Source organism: Suricata suricatta, chromosome 10, assembly GCF_006229205.1.
Source record: "Suricata suricatta isolate VVHF042 chromosome 10, meerkat_22Aug2017_6uvM2_HiC, whole genome shotgun sequence".
Taxonomy (NCBI): domain Eukaryota; kingdom Metazoa; phylum Chordata; class Mammalia; order Carnivora; family Herpestidae; genus Suricata; species Suricata suricatta.
Window position 1 is genome coordinate 41616234 of NC_043709.1, and position 6003 is coordinate 41622236.

The 6003-nt window shown below is 34.9% G+C and overlaps 1 long non-coding RNA gene across 1 annotated transcript; it reads right to left on the minus strand.

Annotated features, from left to right (window-relative positions):
• Positions 1–3113: 3113 nt before the first annotated feature.
• Positions 3114–5147, minus strand: LOC115305581. Its single transcript, XR_003914859.1, has 2 exons — positions 5017–5147; positions 3114–3308 (listed from the first exon to the last, which is right to left on the minus strand). It is a non-coding gene; the product is annotated as an uncharacterized LOC115305581 (long non-coding RNA).
• Positions 5148–6003: the final 856 nt, after the last annotated feature.

Consider the following 6003-nt stretch of genomic DNA (forward strand, 5'->3'; position numbering starts at 1 on the left):
TTACATATAGACATTGTTTTCTCAGAAAAGCATTGGAAGATTAAAGATACATTTTTTTTGCTGTGTAATAAACCATGAACAACACGTGATTTTAAATTAGAGCTGTTGTGAAATAGAAGTAATTGAGAAAATATGTGCATTTGGATTGCTTGAGTTGGGACACTGCAGTTATGCTTAACAGACTTTCATTTTCTGGTCTAAAGAGTAAGGAAAATTCCTGTCTTACAGTAAGATCAGTTCATGCTCATGTATCATGGAAATTCTCAACAGGTTAAACTCTTTCTTTCTCCTTCTGTTTTTGTTTCTGAAGGAAAACAGAACCTTGTACTGTGTTCCACCTGCCCAGAAAGTCCAAGGTGTTAGAGGATTCAATTTCTTAGCCGTGTTGCTGTTTTCTGAGTCAATCCAGAAGCCTCTAACTTTTTCTCCATTGTTTGGCACTACATTTCTCATTCTTGTTAATGTGAAAAAGCTTTCAAAATGGGCTGTTATCTAAATTTAAAAAAAACATAAAAAAAGAAGTATGCACTGTGATGTAATAAACTATTCTTACATCATAGTCATGTATCTATTTGGTGATTTTTCTCAGAGATCTTCATTGAGTTTTCAACCACTAGCCAGAATCTCTCTACAGCTTATTTATCCATAAAATGGCTTTGATATTTTAAATCCTGCAGTGTTACTTTTGTTCATTTCATGATACAGTGGCCTTTTGGCATTATTTAATCCAATGATAGAAATTGAATTTAAAATAAATAAATAGTAAAAAAAATAAAATAAGTAGCACGCAACACATTTTTTCTTCCAAAATTTAAACTTTATGGATGTAAAAAATTGTGCAGTTTTAATAGTAATCAAAAATAAATCATCAGACTGGTAGAGCACGTTTGGTGCTGTTTGCATTTATGTGGTTACTGGGTAACAAGATTATACAGGATGATCCTTTGCTATTTCTCCATCTTCCATTCAGTGATGTCCAATTTTCCTTTTTCTCTTTTCTTTATATTCCTTCTAAGTCCTAAATAGTTTGTGGCAGCTGGAGATGACTTAGTCCACCACTGTCCAACATGGCTATGGTAAGTAATCTCGAGTGAGGAGTAGAAAATTAGTAAAAGTTATGGCTTCATAATCGTGGCACTTTGCAAAATAAATTAGGGCATGAACTTTAGAATGACCAGTTTAACCCTTTTTTGTAGATATTTTTGTTAAGCAGTGTGCCAGTGATACTTCAAGTAAAATAAAAACTGTCAAGTTGGGTATTCTACCTATTTTGTTTTGCTCTATAAGAATAAAAGATATTTTTCAGATACATGTCTTGCTTTCTTAGTATTCCCTTTCTTTATAGGGTCTAGGTCTGATCCTATGGTAGATCTTTAAAAATTAATGTTCAAGAGTTCAATGAATTTGACCAGGTCACTTTTTTTAATTGATATGTTTATCAAATATTTTTGTAACATTAATAAACACAGAGATTTTACAGAGTCTCATGTTTTTTTTTAATCATAAGACCTTCTATTAAGGTTCAAAAGTATGTTCCCATTTTAAGAAATTAGCCAAAAAGTTAAGAAGGTTTATGATGCCCATTAAGGTCTTAACTGGAAATTTGCTGGTAATAGACTTATTACATTTTTGTTTTCTCATTAATACTTTTAATTATAAAATTAATTCAAGCAACTTACATAACATACTTTAATATTCTGAATAATAACAATGTTTGAAAACAAATGCTGTTTCAGTACTTTCAAGTAGTTACAGTAAAACTACCTGCCTGTGGCTGGAAAAGTGATCCCAGTACTGGCAGAGCTATTTTAATTAGGCTAGAATTGTTTTGGAATTATCATCTTGTTTGAATATAAGTGGCTCAATTTGTTCTAACTGTTTTCTTTTTCTTTTCTTTCTTTCTTTTTTTTTTTTGGCTTTTTGTTTTTTAAATCTTTTCAATGACACTTTTACAGTTGTTGTTGAAAGGTGTAGTTTTGATTTGGGAGCAGGGGTTCTAAAATTAATGAAGTGAGAACTGATAATGCTTTCCTTCATATCTAAAGAGCTTAAATAGTTAAAACTGTTTTAAGCCAAAGTGGGAACCTCTTTTATCTGTGGCCTCATCTCTTAATTTTTGTACTTGACACATATCCAAAGTAGTTGTTACTGTTTTTTATCCATTGCTTTTTCTCTTTTAGGACACTGTTTTTTAATGTACAAAGAAAGGCCAAAATGTCAGGTTTATTTTATGCCCTTCCTTACATGTATATCTGTTTTGTATTTAGAACTAGATTAATATCATGGCAGCTGTCTCTTATAGTAAGGGTGATTGATTTTTCTCGGATTATAAATTGTTAAAACTATATTCATCATGGTTCTAGTCTATAATTTTTATATATTTTAAGTCAGATGGGTATATAAAATTTAAATTAATATATATTTCATAAAAGGAACTAATTTAGGATTTTCTTTCATAAAATAGGTACATGTTTTCTTCAGGTTTCTTAGTCATGGTCTTTGTCTACGTAGCTGAGACATATGATTTAAAGTATTGTTATAGGGGTTTGGTATATAGACAGGCTCTTCCTTTAGCAGATAGTTACAGTTTCACTTTAGGAAACCTGATGGTTGAAATAATTTTATTGTAACTTAGAACTCAATTATACCCTACTCTAGTGTCCATACACTCCAGTGTCCACCCTGACTGAACCGCTGGGGCCAAAGCAGCAATTCATTTTAAGCCTGTCCTAGAAACAGAGAATTTGCATGTTACGGTTTCATGTCTGCAGGCACCACAGTGACCTTACTGTATAGTCTTCACTCAGAACGTCAGGCATTGCCATTTCATTGTTGAATTTGACACTTGAGAATGGTTTTTTTTTTAATGTTTTTAATTTATTTTTTGATACAGAGAGAAACAGAGCATGAAAGGGGGAGGGTCAGAGAGAGAAGGAGACACAGAACCGGAAGCAGGCTCCAGGCTCTGAGCTAGCTGTCGGCACAGAGCCTGATGCGGGGCTCAAACCCACGAGCCTGAGATCTGACCTAGCCGAAATTGGAGGCTTAACCGACTGAGCCACCCAGGCGCCCCTTGAGAATGGTTTAAAGAAGCCTAGGAGGCTACTAAAAGAGAGTAGGTCGTTTCCTGGCTTTATTTGATGCTCAGATGTAGGGTTTAAACTTTAGACTGAAGCTTTGATAAGGCAGTAGACTCCCAGGTTCTGCTCAGATGTTTGTGATAAACCATATGCCGCTCCAGCTCTGGCCAATTCCATTAGGTGACCCACAGAAGAATCTTTGAACCAATTCTTGATAGTACAGAGTAGCTATGAAAAATCAGAAATGGTTATAGCTGACTCTGACCCACAGAGGGAATTGTGTTTAAGAGCAGGAGCCCTGCTCTACTATGTTCTGATTTTACGACTCTGAGCAGATGACTTCTTTAAGCTGAAGTGGGGATGTTAATATTACCTATTTGAATTCTGAAGAGTAAATAAAAATAATGCATGTGAGAGTTTTAAGTCTTACACTTAATAAACAATCAATAAAAGGAATTTTTTCTCTTTTCACTCATTATTTTTAACATTATCATCTTGTGATTTAAAGCATCTTTTTCTATTAGTTCCAGTTTTATAGAGTGGCAGGAACAAGGATCTTGCCAACCACCTACTTTGTTATGTCATGTCATGCAACTATTTTTTTTTTTTTTACCTCTTCTTGGTTTGAGAACAATACTTTAGAACTAAAAGTCTGAGATTATACTAAGGAACAACATTTTCTTTTTGTTTAGAGGCAAACATAATAGTTGTGTAGTAGTTCTTTATTATTCTGTCTTGTTTGTCGGATATGTAATCTACATTCTATTAGGTCTGTCTGCATCTCTTAGTCTATTTTCCTTAGAACGTTATGTCTTTCCATGCCCTACCATACGGCACTTAATGGCCTCCTTCCCAAACCAGTCCTAAGACAGTTTTCTCAGGAGTATGAATTGCATAGTTTTGGTATTTATATGTGATAACTTCTGTCTTTTGCCTTTTAAAATAGTTTTCATGTTTGGTGCTTTTTCCTCATTTTAAAGGGCTACAGGGGAAGAATTGAAAGTGAAGGCATATCTACCAACAGGCAAACAATTTTTGGTCACCAAAAATGGTAAGAATTACATTGTATATATCAGTAAATGTTTCACAAAGAGTTATATTTAAAAAAAAACACTGTAATTTATGCTTGAAGTCATACTTACAGCTTCTCTCTCTCAGACAGAAATTTGGAAATTTGATGAAGTGATATGTTTTCTGTTGCTGGAGTATTTTTTCCTTATTTGATTTTTACCTCCTTCCTTTTTGTTACTTCTTTTTGCCAAAACGATCCAGTTGTAAGGTGTGGTAGAAAAGAACCCAAGCAGAGTTGGAATTTTATGGCCTTTTTTTAAAGTTGACTTCATAATCATAATTTTTTTAGCTGTTCGATTCTGATCATCTTAAACATTTGTCATGAGAAATGAAATTGATATTACGTGTGACATCTAAAACCTCCAAGCTAAGGATTTTATTATCCATTGTGTCCTTAAAAGATTGCCTTTAGGAACAAAAGTGTTTTTTGAAACAGGTGGTTTCTTATTTATGAAAACAGCGTCAGAAGGTTGTTATAGTCCCTATCTAATCACAAAGCAGCACCTTGATTTTTGTTCCAATTTATCTATTACAGAAAAGAAAACTATGTATAACATATCAGGTTTTCTTTCTTTTCTACAGCATATGTTTTATTAAAGTGGATCATTTTATTAAAGTGGATCATTTATTAAAGAATCAGGAGATGAATAACAATTTCTTGACTCTACCTAGTTCATGACTTTACCGTATAAATGATCAGTTCTACGTTTATGTGGATAATAATAACTGTTAGTTGACACATACGCTATATGAAAACTTGGCTCCAGTGTTATAGAAGATAGTAAAATGTAGCAGTTAGTGAATTTTACTCTGGCTAATCCATTATGGATAGTTGGAGCTTAGATGTGAATAATGAAATACATACCGAAAGTGACTGTAGCATTGCAAACTGGAGGTCACCTCTACCGCCTTTGAGAATGCCAGGTGGTGCCCTCATGTGTTGAGAGTAAAGCCATTAAAATAAGGCATTATTATGCATTAGCCTGAAGTTGAACAGTGTCATCTCTGACTTCAGCCTACTGTTCTTCACAGGCCATCAGGGTAAAGAATACTCAGGAAGTTTCAAGTAGAGGGGCGCTTAACTCAGTCAGTTAAGCAGGCTTAGGTCATGATCTCATAGTTTGTGGGATTGAGCCCCATATGGGGTTCTGTGCGGATTGTGTAAATCCTGCTTGGGATTCTCTCTCTCCCCCTTTCTCTGCCCCTCCACTGCTTGTGGTCTTTCTGTCTCTTTCTCTCTCTGTCCAAATAAATACATTTTAAAAAAGAAAAAGAAAATTTTCAGTAGAGCTTTCCTACCTGTGTTCTGATAAAGCTATTTAGGGAAAGATACATGTAATCATTAATGTGTCTGTGCTGAATATAACTCTCTAAACACTTATTTACTAGAAATGAAATACAGTATTTCCTTTTTATTTCCATAATATTTTATTGTCAAATTGTTTTCCACACAACACCCAGTGCTCTTCCCCTTAAGTGCCCTCCACCATCACCACCACCTCTTTCCCCCCCTCCCCCTTCCCCTTCAACCCTCAGTTCATTCTCAGCATTCAATAGTCTCTCAAGTTTTGTGTCCCTCTCTCTCCCTAACTCTCCCTCCTCCGCTCCCTCTGGTTCTCCATTAGGTCTCTCTTGTTTTCCTGCTAGACCTATGAGTGCAAACATATGGTTTCTGTCCTTCTCTGCCTGGCTTACATTACTCAACATGACACCCTCAAGGTCAATCCACTTTCCTACGAAGGGCCATATGTCATTCCCTCTCATTGCCATGTAGTACTCCATCGTGAATATATACCACATCTTCTTGATCCATTCGTCAGGTGATGGACATTTAGGCTCCTTCCATGTTTTG